We start from the raw sequence: 15,485 nt of genomic DNA, 5'->3' as shown, positions 1-15,485 counted from the left end.
CTGAAGAACCCCACTCTCCATATATAAGGCACCTTACTGGATCATTAGGGAATTTTTGTCGAACATGCTCCCACCGGCACACCAGGAGCACTTTGGGCAAATCTGAATGCTAGCTGGCATGCCATAGTATGGCATTTTTCAAATATTTTTCAAAGGCAAACCGGCATGGTGGGGTATGTATTTAAAAAAATATAAAAGAAGTGCTGAGATGCTCCAGGAGTTCTCTCCTGGCCGGTGAGGGCTAATGTTACTTTTTCCTGTTTCTGACAGTTTTGTAGAGCATGGTGGTCGTTGAAATAGCATTGGAAATGCTGCCCTAGGTACGACAAGTATTCCCATGGACGTCAATTAGGGGTCTCCAGGGGTCGCATCTGCAAACCCAAAGCCACCTGTTGTGACCCCTGCCACCTTGCTTGCGACCCCTGGCTGTTTATCAGCCTTAGCAATCACTCTGGTGGTATAAAATCAGCTGCAGGTTGAGCAGCGCTTGATTGCACTGCTGTGCTGAAGCTCTCTCTCCCTGTATAGACATCATGATGGCCTGCAAGATGGGCCGGGGTGGGGGAAAGAACTTGTCTCACTCGTCGCTATGGTGACCCCAGGTGGGCTGGCACAGTCCTTGATTTGATGCATTATATGTATCTGCTGCGGGCCTAGGCCAGAAAGCTAAACACACAAGATGATGGACGGAATGTTGCACATTGGCAAAACATTCACCCCCAGTCACAGATCTGGGTTTAATCCTTCATTATTTTGCTCACCACGCCACCCCAGTTCAGACATGGCCATATGCAAATCAGTCTTGACCCTGTGCTGCATGGGAACAGTCCAGCCCGAACTGCCAAGCCATATCTTCCTTGGACCGGAATCAAGCATCCTAAGACCAGTTTCGGGGTTTCACCCCTCTTCAGCCAGGATAGCTTGACTCCAGTGGCGTAGTAAGCACGGGACCCACGTCTGGGCATACCCTTCCCACATAGGGCGAACAGCAAAACGCACAAGATGATGGACGGAATGTTGCACATTGGCAAAACATTCACCCCCAGTCACAGATCTGGGTTTAATCCATCGTTATTTTGCTCACCACGCCACCCCAGTTCAGACATGGCCATATACAAATCAGTCTTGACCCTGTGCCGCATGGGAACATTCCAGCCCGAACTGCCAAGCCATGTCTTCCCTGGACCGGAATCAAGCATCCTAGGACCGGTTTCGGGGTTTCACCCCTCTTCAGCCAGGATAGCTTGACTCCAGTGACGTAGTGAGCACGGGACCCACGTCTGGGCATACCCTTTCCACATAGGGCGAACAGCAAAACACACAAGATGATGGACGGAATGTTGCACATTGGCAAAACATTCACCCCCAGTCACAGATCTGGGTTTAATCCATCGTTATTTTACTCACCATGCCACCCCAGTTCAGACATGGCCATATGCAAATCAATCTTGACCCTGTGCCGCATGGGAACAGTCCAGCCCGAACTGCCAAGCCATGTCTTCCCTGGACCGGAATCACGCATCCTAGGACCGGTTTCAGGGTTTCACCCCTCTTCAGCCAGGATAGCTTGACTCGAGTGGCGTAGTGAGCACGGGACCCACGTCTGGTAATACCCTTCCCACATAGGGCGAACAGCAAAACACACAAGATGATGGACGGAATGTTGCACATTGGCCAAACATTCACCCCCAGTCACAGATCTGGGTCATCTCTTCCCTGGACCGGAATTAAGCATCCTAGGACCAGTTTCGGGGATTCACCCCTCTTCAGCCAGGATAGCTTGATTCCAGTGGCATGGAGAGCTCGGGACTCACATCTGAGCATACCCGTCCCAATCGGAGTGACAAATGCAAAAAGAACTATTGATGGACAGAATGCAGAACAATGTCATACATTCACCCCAGTACAGAGATCTGGGCCTAAATCCATCGTTTTTTTGCTCACCATGCCATTCCAGTTTGGACCCAGCCATATGCAAATCAGTCTTGACCCTGTGCCCAAAGGAATGTAGCAGTGCAGCAGTTTTAAAAGCACTCCATAGTTACCTGTATATTCAGCAGTTTTCAGGCAGCCTTAAAAGTGTCAAGTTAACTCTGGTGATTTATTAATGTACCTGCTGGAGAGAGATGGGAGTTTCGTCTAGTGGCAGCTTTCACTTATTTAAGGTGGCACAGAGGGTTAATATGCCTGCTGCAAAGAAAATGTACCATACATATCAAGGAACAATCTTTTATGTGGATAGGTCAGTGGGTTACTGCTTTTGCCTCAGAGATTCTGTTGTAACTGCGCAGCTCATTAGTTACATTCGTAATTAGCACAGTTAGCTGTGAACTGCCATCTGAGAGCTGCTTGCAAGCTGCATGGTACAGGTTAGAACGTTATGTTTTTCCCACTCTTTCTATCCTGATGTTGCTAAGAAAGGTTTGTTTGGGTAGAATTTTTATTTAGTTATTAAAGTCAACCCTAACCACTGTGTTATGTTCTGAATCCTGAGTTTCTGCTTCTCCAGACCAAGCACTCTTAAAAAGTGCCTACCAGTTTGGATGGCATGTGACTCCTACACCTTGTAGTCTTCTTTGCCTTATGTAACATTTTCTATACACTAATTTACACACATTCATTGTCTCTGTATGTGTGTCTGGTGAATTTTGAAAATGTGTAAAGTTTTGTTGTAGGAACAGTGATTAAGGTAGTCATTTTTAAATGCGGACTGCAACATCTGCATTTGTAAAGCAAGCATGATTGCCTTTGGGCATTCTGATTGTTAGGTAAGATGTTTACTGCTGATAAGGTATGTTAATGTTGAACAAGCATATTATTGATCAACATAAGTACTATACCAGTGATGTACATGTTTTCTGTAGAACAAATTAATGATAGTAAACCTAGAAAGGTTCAATGGCTCCACAGGTTTAGAAGTATGTATTCTATCATGGAAAGGAAGGTGGCTGGCAGAACTCGACCTGCATTAAATAGCACTGTTATCTACGTTCCAAGACTGAGATTTAATTACATGGTACTCTTAGTTTCTAAAACAAATGATAAAGTGAACTTGTTTTGAACATTATAGTCTCATCAACCTTCTCATTTTCTAAGTTATTTGATATTGATAATGGCTGATTTCAACTTTGCTAGCTCATTTTCCATTGCTGTACACTGTGTGATAGGTTTTAATCAATGCTATATTATCTTAATTCTATATCTAAAGATACTACCTGAAACAATGTATGTCGCTGCATTTTCAATAGGATTTGAAATATGTCTGTTTATAGGGTACTTATTTTCTATCTGTAGAGATTTTCCAGCCTCTGTGTGTGATGTAAATAATCAAAAGTTAGATGCATCACTTTCTGTGATAGCACCAAGCCAAAGATCATGCAATGTTGCTTCCTTTAATTTCATAGGGCCAAAACTCATGTGATGCCACTTCCTGTGATGTCATCAGGTCAAATGCCTTGCAATGTCACTTCCTGTGACATCACCGGGTGGGTCAAAGGCCATGTGATGTTACAGGTCTAAGTTTGTGTGAGGTCACTTCCTGTGACACCAGGCAAGGGTCGCATGGCATGTGATGTGGCTTCCCCTACCCCTGGCATTTTGATGAATTGGAAACAGATCTGCTCCCTTCTGATATATGTGGCCCGGGAACCAGAGAGAGTGGGCGAAACATCTGATGATTTTTGATGGATATCCTAATACTGCGTTCCTCTTAATGACCAGCTACCTGCCTGGGTTTCTGTAATCATTTTTGCACTACTTTCAAGCTGAGAAAGGAAAACCAAAGGCTTGTTGGCCCACCAATTAATCAGCAGGACGACTGGCCTCTGGAATCCAGTTTATCATCTGTCTGCTTGAGTGACTGTGCTTGGCGGTCTATTGATGTACTATTACATTAATCATTCCATATGTGAATTATGTTGTGTGGGAAAATAGCAACAAAGAAAATCATGTTCCAAAATCATTATCACATGTTTTTAGTTCCCTTTACCAAAAAGATTCTGGACCTCCTTTAGAGTGTGGAGTTAATTCTGAAATTCAGCAGGCCTGGAATTACCACCAAAAATGTTTGTTTTATGATAATATATTACTTCAGCAGCTGATGCATGTGAATTTAGGTAAACTATTGATTTTTCTATAGAAAAAAAGAGCAATAAATGGAATGCTTGAATTAATCTCAGCTGCTGGTAAATACTTTGGCCGCATTCCAGTCCATCGGTTTTTGCCCATTATGCCACTCTTGACAGAGACTATTCTTATGGAAATCAAACTTAATGCTGCTCCAGTAGGAACAGTCCAGCCCAAACTGCCAGGCTAGGCTTGCTCCAGACCGTAACACAATCAGGCCTAGACAGGTTTCAACTTTAAGGGCCTTGTCAGTAGCCTATATCCAAGACCCAAGCACTGGCATTGTTTCTTACAATTTTGATGTGTCCTTGGATGCTACCATCATTGATTTGTGTCCTGCCATACTAGTTATTAGCATCAGTAGAGATCACCACTGGGGCAGTGCTAAAATATGTGTTAAACCATTTGGTAACACACTGCCTCTTCATTCCGGTTTAGTCACCTTATCCACTACATACTTTAGCATTACTATTTTACTAATCTATAAATGAAATCATATTTGCATATCTCAAGTTTGGGGTAATACTAGTCTATTTTGCTTAAGTGAGACCCTCCTTCTGACTCTCTTGCTACCTTTCTACAACCCAAATAAAACTCACTCCTGCCACCAATGAATGTACCTGCATCTAGTCCTTGTGACAGCGAAGGTAATTTACTGGTTAGGGCATTTACTATTTTCCTGCCGACCCAGGAACCCTGTACAATCTTCAGTTGGATTACCATTTCTGGAATGACTCTGATAGAACTGGTAAAGTTATTTTACGAGGTCATTTGAGTCTGTAGGTCTAGCAATGTCTTTGCTTTCTCCTTGAACACAGTAATTCAGAAAGTTAATGGATGCCTGCAGCAGCTAAACACAGAGGGCATGATTTAGATCTTGGTGGACGAGTTACTCCGTCACAACGGTGACAGATATCCTGTATGCTGAAATATAAATCCCATTATATCCTATAGGATTTATATTTCAGCTGAAGGTATATCCGTCACCGTTGTGATGGACTACCCCATCCACCAAGATCTAAATCAGGCCCAAAGTCACCTGTTTACAGGGAGGAGACATGTCTCAGATAGCTTCTGATGGAAATGTTTCCTGAATTTTTCTCAAATACTCTCTCTCGTCCCCCTTTGTGCAAATACGCTCACTCACCAAAATATTCCACCTTCATGTTTCACAGCCTTCACATCCTCACAAGTGTAATAGCCCATGGTGGATGTAATACACAAGCTCTGGAGTTGACTTGAGTTTCTTTATTTGTCTCGTGCAAGGTAACCGCCTGTAGCCTTTCTCAGCCCATTACAACGGAACCTTCTATATTCTAACCCCTTTCCTTTCCAACCCAGAACACTTTCACTACATTCCATTGCACCACATTACTACATTTCTCCCACCTCCCCCTTTTTAAGAGAAGATGATAGATAGAGAAAACAAATAGAGAAAACGAGAGAAAAAAATATATTTGATAATCTATCAATGTTCAATTAATCAATCTGGTTGTCTTGAAATCCTTACCGATTTTTTTAAGTGCCTGTTCCTCTTGTTGATTATCTAGTTGCACATCTTGTTGTGCTCTAACTACATCTTTAAACATCTCGAAAAAATTCTTATTTCTTGTTATCACTTTTTTGTCATTCTGCGCTGTAACTGCCGTCCCTTGAATTTTTGTCACTTCCATAGGTGCAGAGTGAAATCTACTTTGTGATTTTCTTGTTTGTTGTTGCCTACAAGTACCAAGTCACCTATCTGACATTCTCGATCTTGAATATTTTTTTACATTCTGCTGGGAGATTTGCTAATCGAGTTAGCCTCTGTTGACTAAACATCAGTTCTGAAGGACATTTCCCAGTTGAGCCATGAGTATCTCAATAATCACGTAAAACTTGACATAGAGCTTGGTTTATCGAAACCTGCAAAATATTTGCCCTTTGTTCAGCTTTTTTAATGGTGGCCATCAATCTTTTCAATCATTCAATCCACCTTAGGCCACATTGGAGTCACTTGTCTGTGCACTATCCCTGGATAATTCATACATTTCTAAAATGCATTGGCACTGAATGGTGGCCCATTATATGTTTTCAAAACATTTTGTATTCTCCTGGTAGAAAATATTTAATCAAGAACAGGAAGTACAACTGATGTAGATGTTGACAACACCAGCTTTGCTATAGGAAAACGAGAATACTCATCAATCACTGCTAATAAATAATGCCCTGAATAAAGTGGCCCATAAAAATCTGCTTAACATTGGACCACACTGTATTTGGAAACTCAGACATGTGTAATTCTTCCACCACTCTTTCCTTGGTGGTACATTCACATAAGTGACAAGTCTGAATCACTTCTTCCACTTGACGATCTCTCTGGGAAACCCCATTTTTTTCTCTTAAACGTTTTGTAGCAGAAGCACCTCGGTGGCTTACATAAGCCAAATCAATCACATGTCTTTGTAAACTTGACGAAATGATAAATTTATTACTTCTCAGTAGTATTCCAGTTGAGGCCATAGATAGTTTGGTGTTGTCTTAAATGCAGAAATATCTTGTTTCCTTATATTAGTTTGAAATTTGGTTGCACTATTTTTCCATCTCCAATTGTTCTCAAGTATGATTTTTTTTACTTCTTGTATTGTTACATCCTGTTGTGATACATCAATCAATTCTTTTTCTGAAATGATTCCTGGCACCTAATTATGAAGCATTCTTCTGCTTCCAACTGTTATTTCAATTCAGTTTTCAAAGGGTGTCCAGACAAATAGTCTGCTGGATTTTACTCTTTCCTTGATTTATGAATAATTCTACAGTCATAATCCATTAATCTCATTCCCCATCTCTCAATTCATGGAGGCATTTTCGTTTTTGGGTTTCCAAAAATAGAAAGAAGAGCTTGATGATCTGTTGTAATTACAAATGGTTTTCCATATACAAAATCATGGTACTGCTCACAGGCCCAGACAACCGCCAATCTTTCTTTTCTGGTTGAGAATATTTCTGTTTAACATCAGACAAGCTTTTACTAGTACGTGAAATCACATATCGCAGGGTTTCTCTGCCAGGTTTGTGTTGTACCAGTATTGCACCAAGTCCTACAGGAGTGGCATCTACTACTAATTCTGTACATAACTCTGGATCAGAGTATTTCAAATTAAGTACACTTGATATGTTTTCTTTTATCTTTTTAAAGCTGCTCACATTCATTATTCCAGATGTGGTTTGCCCTTTCATCGTTAGTTTTCTGAGTGAAGCATTTATAGTAGCAAAATTCTTAATATAGAGTGAACAATAAATAGCCATCCCTAAAAATTAACATAATTCTGATACATCTATAGGTCTGAGTACTGCATTGAGTGACACTACTTTGACTGGGTCTGGCCTCATTCCTTCACTGGTAAATATGTGGCCAAAAAATGTTAACTCATGCTCATTTATTTCCAAGTTTTTAAAATTGTGCATCAAACCAGCTTTTACAAGTTACTGACATATTCCATCCAATGCTTGATCATGTTGTTCTTTCGTTTTTCCAAAAAGTAAGATCTCATCACTGTAATTCATGGTGTTCTTTACAGGTCTTATCACATACTTTATGATTTCCCCCAAAATTTCCACAGCCGAACATTTGCCAAAATTCAATCTTTTCTACCTGTATAGCCCAACATGCGTAGAGAATGGTGTGATAAATCTCGACTGATTGTCTATTTCCCCACTGATGAGACCCCTTACATAGATCCAACTTCAAAAAAATAGTAGCACCATTGATACTACTGATCATATCATTAAAATGTGGGTCTGGATGCCTTTCTATTTCAATTGCTGTATTAGGCACTCTCATATCTACACAATTCCTGATGTCTTCAGTATATTTCTTTGGAATCACTACATTAGGTGATAACCACGGTGTTGGACCAGTGACTGGTTCAATTATGTCTTGTTGCAGAAGTGTTTTTATTTATTTTTCTGCTTTTGTTTGCAAGTGCATTAGAACTCTTCTGTGTGTCTGGACTACTGGTTTCACTGCTTCTTTTGGTATCACGTAATTGTTCTATTTCTTAGTTTAGCCAATCCATTGAACTATTCTGGGTACTTTCTTAAAACCGGATGATCTGTCACAACATGACATGTCATTGCTAACATACCCATGACTTTAGCAGTGACATTGCTCAACAAACATAGTCCAAGAACCTCACTCTTTAACACATCTAGCTCTTCTTTACTGACCGTATCTCCATATTGTAGCATCTCTTCAAATGTCCCTGATTTAGAAACAGAGTATTGTGCTCCCCACTGGAAAACATTGACATTGGATGGACTTAAAGAGGGTTGTTCTTTCATTTTCTGATACTCAATGATACACATGACAAGAACAAACTTTCTGAGGGCCAACCATTATATCTACTGATGTTATTTTCTTTATATTTTCCCTATTTAACATGTTAATTTGTTTGATCTCATCTTCTTCACACATCATATACAATGACTGTTCAATGTCTTCGTCCGAGTCATACTCTACACATTCCATTTGTCTGACGAATTTATTGGTTCTTGTTTTTTTTAGCATCTGATAAATTTTGTCTGTTCCAACTTTCTTTTCTGTTCCACATTTCTTTTTTCATCTTTTTTGAATCTGCATAAACTTGCAAGGTGATTGGGCCTTCCACACTATCTGCATTGCTGCACTGGTGCTGGGCATGTTCTTGTCCAGTGTAGAAATTGCATACCACATATGTGACACAGCCTCTTTTCTTTATTTAGTTGATTTACTTTTTCTCTAATATTTTCATTTTTAGACATTAGTCTTAGTTAGCCTATAGTTTTCACTTTGCCTTTCTACATGTTTGTAGCATGCTTCTGTGCTTGCATTTCTGTCCTGTCATGCGTAAAATTTCTTGCAGAACATATGTTTCCTCCAACAGATTTTTCCTAATCTTCACTGAGTTGCATCCATGTATTATTCTTAACCTTATTGCTTCCTCATTGTTGAACTTTTCAAATTCACAGAAAGTCACTAACTTTCTTAATCATGTTACATATTCATCCAATGTTTCCTCTTCTCTTTGAAACGCTGCATTGAAATTATATCTTTCAAAACCCAGATTTCTTTGAGGATCAAATTTCTCATTTAAATAGTTTATGAGTACTTTATATGTACTCCGTTCTTGTTTCAAGAATTTTATTATTATATCCTCTACTTCATCTCCTACCAATTTAGACAATACATCTCTTGCTTGTTTGTCAGAATATTTTTACGCATAGCTTTTAAAAAATCTTTGAATCTTCTCCATTTTTTCCATCATTGCGCAATATTTTGTTGTTCTGAAATATCAAATGGTAATGGCCTTCAAAAAAGTATACTAGAAACACTTACTCCATTTTCTTCATCATTATATGTTCCTTTATCAATATTTATTGTTAAAAAAAACACAACTTGGACAGGAAACCCACTACGAAATGTATGGCACCAATCAAAAATAATTATGCCCATGAATTAAAAAAATTGCGGATTCACCTGTGTGCAAGCTCCTGAAAGTGCCCCGTGTCCAGGAGCACTACCCCAAATCAACCCTAGGGCAATCGTACCAACAAGCTAGATCAGGGCTGCCCCACTACAAGACAAACAGATTGTTACAAATAGTTATAATCAAATGAGCACTGGTCGAAAAAGTTCCTTCTTTATTATTTTGGTTCTTTAAAAGCCACAGCCAACACTTTTCCTCCTGTCACGCAGGACTTCTTCATGGCATTCGAGATTCACTGTTAGTGAGACACAGTTGGTAGTAACCTTATGAAATTATCTGCACACAATGTAAACGGCAATCTCATCTGTATTTTAGAAGTGTACATCCATAATTCGAGTCACATCATAAGTTCATGAAGTTTCCATAAGAAGTAGCGTGGTAGTAACGTTTGTTGGAAAACGTGATATAATAATCATGGTAATATGAAACAAATGCTGGCCCATTAAGAACAGCACATATTGTACCTCGTATAGGCTTATCCAGACCGGCGTAGTGTGTATCAACCTGCTCCCGCCTGTGGTGTGCACCTAATGTTTATTGTTGTTTCACTGCTTGTCTCCTCACTAAAAATCACTTTTTTTTTATTTTACAATAATTTGGAGACTTATCAATGAAAAAGAGCTGTTTTTGATGAAGAAAAATATTTTGCCTGATTTTAAAATCGTGTGCTACTAATTTCCTATTGAAGTCACAAAATGTGCCTGACTTTAAGATGACCGCTGAGATTTAGCTGAAATCTCGTGTTATTTTGGCATTTCTAGGCCTTAAACACGATCTTCTGCCTCATTTGGACAGTTACAAATATTGTCACAAAGAAATCACTATTTTCGAGCAGTCACATCTGGTAACTGCATATTTCCTCACTCTCTGGCTCAACAATGGACGTTTCTAGACTTTTCCAGCCTCATGACAGCTAGAAGCAGTGCCTGCTTCTAAGTTGGCAGCCGGAAATGCATAATCGTTCAACACGCTTGCATGCACTATATATAGGCTCATCCGAGACAAATTTCCCGGCACTCACCACCTATTCGATATGCCCCAGTTCCCCACAGGCTACACCATATATAATATCTCAGTCGAGACTCAACCAAGCTGCAGTGATCACTCGTGGCAACTGCAGCTCCGACCACAGCGGTAAATGCTGCTTTCAACTGCTCCATTCTGCATGATGTTCTTCCGCTTGTCTCCATTTTAAGCCCACGATGTATGTAATACATGGGCCCGTTACCACTGAACCTCCTATGTTCGAAACCTCTTTCCAGTCCGACCCAAAACACTTTCCCTACATTCCATCACATTAAATTACTGTAGCAAGCTCTTTTGGAATAGCTGGAATTGCAGAGCACACACTTTTGGTCTGTGTACCCTTAATACCCGCGGCCATTAGCTTGAGGCTCACGTTAGCTAGCATCTTTCTCTGGAAATGTACTTATTAGATTTCATACCTAAAATGCTTACATTACAGTAGATTTAATAGCCACATAAAAGAGGTTCTGAAGAACCAGCCACACTGCAAAGAGGTTTAAAATATGAAGAATAATGTATGGGTCCTAAATACTGAGTAGGGAATATTTTATACATATGTGGATCAAGGTTTGTCCTCATTATTATGGCTATGATATTAAGGTATAATAATATTCCCTACTCAGTATTCTGAACCCACACCTTATTATTCATATTTGAAAGCAAAAAATCTGGCAAATAACACTCGCTGCGAGGGTGGGGTCTGCTTGTGGAATAGCTGGTCGCCCGCTATAACTCCACCACCAAAGTTCCCATCTCAGTCGTAACATAGCAGACTACTCATCGATTGCAAATTAATTTATTCAAAAACTTCTGATTCGGAGGGGCATGATCCATTTCAACCTTGTAGTGTCCTTCCCAGCCCAGGATCATGCAAATGTAATACACCTCAGACGTAGCTCTGCAATGTACATCTTTATTCTTCAACATCCAACCTGCACATATTCTGTAATAGCTTTTATAACCTCACCTTAACACCTCCCAGCAGATTACGTTATTCTTGTTTAGAGTCCATCCAGAACCGCAAGGGTCCTAGAGCGCATAATCTCAAGACACCATTTCTCCCCTTTTGTTAACAAAAAAGTACAGACAGCATTAGCATCAAAGTTCCTCAATAAGTCATTGAGGTGCTCGCACTGGTTGGCTACATCAAGTGGTATGAGGTAGTTGACGGGCACCTTGATTTGGCACCAATGGCATCGGTTCAGATGCTTGATCTGGACAGGTAGGTGGGGTCACCTCACTCGTGATATCAGGAGCAGACGAACATCAATGTAGGTGTTTAAAGTTTGACAAGTCCCATGTGATGAACTTTCCAGGACAATGCGCTGTCACCATGTATCCTTTGCACGTTACAACCCTCAAAGGGTCGGCATCAAATGGTTTGTCTGTTTCTCGCTTCCTTTTCTGTATGACCAGTACCCAGTCCCCTTTCCCAAAGAATGTTTCCTGGGCACATCATCGCTGATCAGCATATGTTTTCATCTGCCACTTTCGAGAAGCGTCTAGTGACACAAACCTAATCAACATCCATTGATCGGTCCAATGTCCATTGTAGTAGTTAGGTTCTGATGGCTCTCCCAAATAGCAAGGTGACAGGACTCTCAACAGTTGGGGAGTGAGGAGTTGATCGATAGACATGAAGAACCTGACACATGGCTTGGTTGAGGTTGATTCACTCTATCAATGCTCACTGAATGACCTGCTTGAGGGTGCACATGAATCGTTCAAATCCATTGGCCTGGGCCAGAGAGGTGTACTCATTTAATGCTTGACATTGAGTCAAAAAAGAAGTCTTTGAATTCTTTGCTATTGAAAGGTGGGCCATTGTCAGTTTTGAGAATAGCGAGGGTGCCCCATGCTGTAAAGATGTTATCAAGCTGCTTGATGACTTTGTCATGGGTTGTCGATGACAAGTCTTCCACCAAAAGAAAATGTGAATATTCATTAATGACTACCATGAGATGATGTCCATTTCCTAGAGTCCCAAAGAAACCAACGGCAACTCTCTCCCAGGCCTCTACAGGTAGGTCAGACATTGTCAATGGATGCTGCGTCACCTTGGGAGATAAACAGTTAAAAAGGTGGCATGCTTTCAGCCCTTTCTCAGCTCGTTCATCTAGGCAAGGGAACCGCACTTGGCCTTTTAGTGCTCTTTTGGTGGCAACAATGTCACTAGGTCTTTCATGGGCCAGTTCAATGATTTGCTGTCTCAGGCTCAAAGGTATAACAATTCTTGATCCTCTCAGTATGATACCTTCTGGGGTGACGGATAGCACATCTTGTACATTTTTGAATTTTTGAAATTCAACATCATCAGCAAAGGGTTGAACTCTTTTCTTTCAAGATTGTGTTGTAATGGTGTCTTTAAGGATGAGTGTCTTTAAGGATGAGCATGTCCATATTTGCGTTCGTAGCAGCAGTAATTTGTTCAATGAAGAGAACTGCTGGTGTGCTGAACCTCACAATGAAGTTGAGATACTCTTCAGACTCTTTGGACGTTGAGCTGTGGTGATGTAGTGGCACTCGTGAAAAGCAGTCGGCGGGGTTTTGATCTTTCCCTGGCTTGTGTACAATCACATAGTCAATATCTTACAGTTTCAACCCCCCACCGTTCGATGCGAGGGGGCATCTTAGCTTTCAGGTTTCCGAAGATAGTGAGCAACACCTGGTGGTTTGTGATGATAGTGAAACATTTCCTGTATAAAAACACATGAAAATGCTTGCAGGCCCATACTACAACCAGACTCTCCTTCTCTGGCTTAGAGTAGGCACATCTTGTTTCAGACAGGCTTCTACTGGCATAGGCTACAATGTGTTTGGGGGCATTTGAATGGCCATTGGGTTGAGCAAGGATTGCCCCCAGTCCCACCAGGCTCGCATCTACTGTAGTCTCAGTATGTAACTTGGGGTCAAAGTAGGAATTTCAGTTGTCTCCTCGATTGAATGTTTTGTCTTAAAAATTTTGGTCACGTTCAGGAGACCATATGAGAATATGTGCCCAAAGAATTTGAGTTTGGTTTTATGAAACTCACACTTTGCCACATTTAAAATGAGACCTGCATCAGCAAGTAATTGGCACAATTGTGTAAGGGCCATGTCATGCTCCTTTTGTGCTGTCCCAAATATCAGTATATCAGCACTGTAATTGAAAACCTGCGTGACAGCTTGAATTACTCAGAGAATGGCATCGTGACAGATCTCTACAGCTGAAGTTACTCCAAAACTCAGTCTTTTGTATCTGAAAAAAACAACATGAGTCAAAGAAGTAGTAATCTACCTACAGTTCTCTTCCAGATAAAATTGGTGGTATCCTTTGTTCAGGTCAAGACAGGAGAAAGCTTTGGCTCTGGTCAGCTGCATAATCATGTCCACAATGTGGGGACCAGGATGTCTTTCTCACTCGATTGCTTTGCTGGCCTGGTGCATATCAAGGTAAATGTGCACTGCACCCTCACTGCCCTTTTTGGCACCACAACTCAAGACGAAACCCACGGTGTAGGACCGGGGGAACGTTCAATGATGTCATGCTCCAACAATGTTTCTAGTTCTTTCTCCATGGCTTCTTCTAAGTGGAACTCGGCTCTATGATGCAGTTGGGCAACATAGCAATTGTCCTCAATAATATGAAGTTGCACTTTCATTGTCTTGAGCCTTCTTATGTCATGAAACAACAAACAGAACTGATTCACATTTTCAGACTGAGCATGAATGTTGTAGTTGAGAGATATCAGACCATGTCAGCAGCAGTGGCAAAGCTAAGTAGGCATGCACTTGATGAATTTCCCTGAAGAACATGAATCAGCGCTTGCACTGACCTCGTTTTATGGCTAATGGTTGTGCTGTAAATGACCCTTGACTCTGTAACAGTTTGGATGCTGTCCACATGTATCCCTTCGTGTTTGACGGGGTACCGCGTGGCACTAGAGATAAGCTGTTAAATTTCTCTACTGGGATATTAATCGAAGCACCGCTGTCTATAATGAAGGTTAGAGGGAAACCGTTCACTTTTAATGTATATTTAGGACAGTGTTCAAATGAAACTTTTTGCTCCATTTGGTGCTTTCCTTTTCACTTTTGAACTTTTTTGCAAGCAGCTAACCCTACATGTGCACGTCGATCTTTGGTAGATATCATCAACGCACATCCGTCTTCATCACTGGTGTTGGGTAGTGACATTGAAGAACCTTTTGTATGATGAATTTGATGACGATCTACTGTGCTTTGTTTCTTCATGTCATAGATGATGTTTCCTTTTGGCCTTGTGGGCGTGGTGAGAATGCTCTGGAACCTTTTGGCACCCATTTTCTGTTCTTGCTGTGACGCTGTTGGTTTCCCCTTCATTTTGCAGACCGTTTTTCCTTCCCACATGCCTTGAATGTCTGTCCCATGCCTGGATATTTACCTTCATGGGGAAATGAAAACCCACATCGCAAGCATGACCTTTCTTTCTTTGGAGACGTCGACTTGTGTGCATCATTTCTGTGTTTATGCTTACTTTTCATGATCAACGCTGATTCATTGTGCCCTATTCCTGCTTCCATATTATCAGCTTGTGGATCTGCTTGTTCTTCTGCCCTCGCAGCTATTTACATTTTCTCTAAACTGAGTGTCTCTCTCAACATGCGTCTTATGAAAGAGTCTGAGACAACCAGCGATGACTCTGAGACGCATGGCTTCTTCATCAATGAAATCACAGAACTTACAGTGCTTGATAAGTGTGTCAAGTCTCTCAATAAACTCATCCATTGTTTCGCCAGCCTGTTATCATACTTGGTTGAAGATGTACCTCTCATAATTGACATTTAGCGTCGAATTGACCTTAGCTTC

General features: G+C 40.9%; 1 protein-coding gene across 1 annotated transcript in view; it reads left to right on the top strand.

Moving 5' to 3' along the window:
- The window catches only part of LOC146867919 (protein-arginine deiminase type-2-like), a 692,226-nt gene that overhangs the window by 444,841 nt on the left and 231,900 nt on the right, over positions 1–15,485 (top strand). The gene's annotated exons all lie outside the window — the stretch shown is intronic.

Source organism: Triturus cristatus, chromosome 1_2 (genome assembly GCF_964204655.1).
Source record: "Triturus cristatus chromosome 1_2, aTriCri1.1, whole genome shotgun sequence".
Classification (NCBI taxonomy): domain Eukaryota; kingdom Metazoa; phylum Chordata; class Amphibia; order Caudata; family Salamandridae; genus Triturus; species Triturus cristatus.
This window is presented reverse-complemented; position numbering and strand designations above follow the sequence as displayed.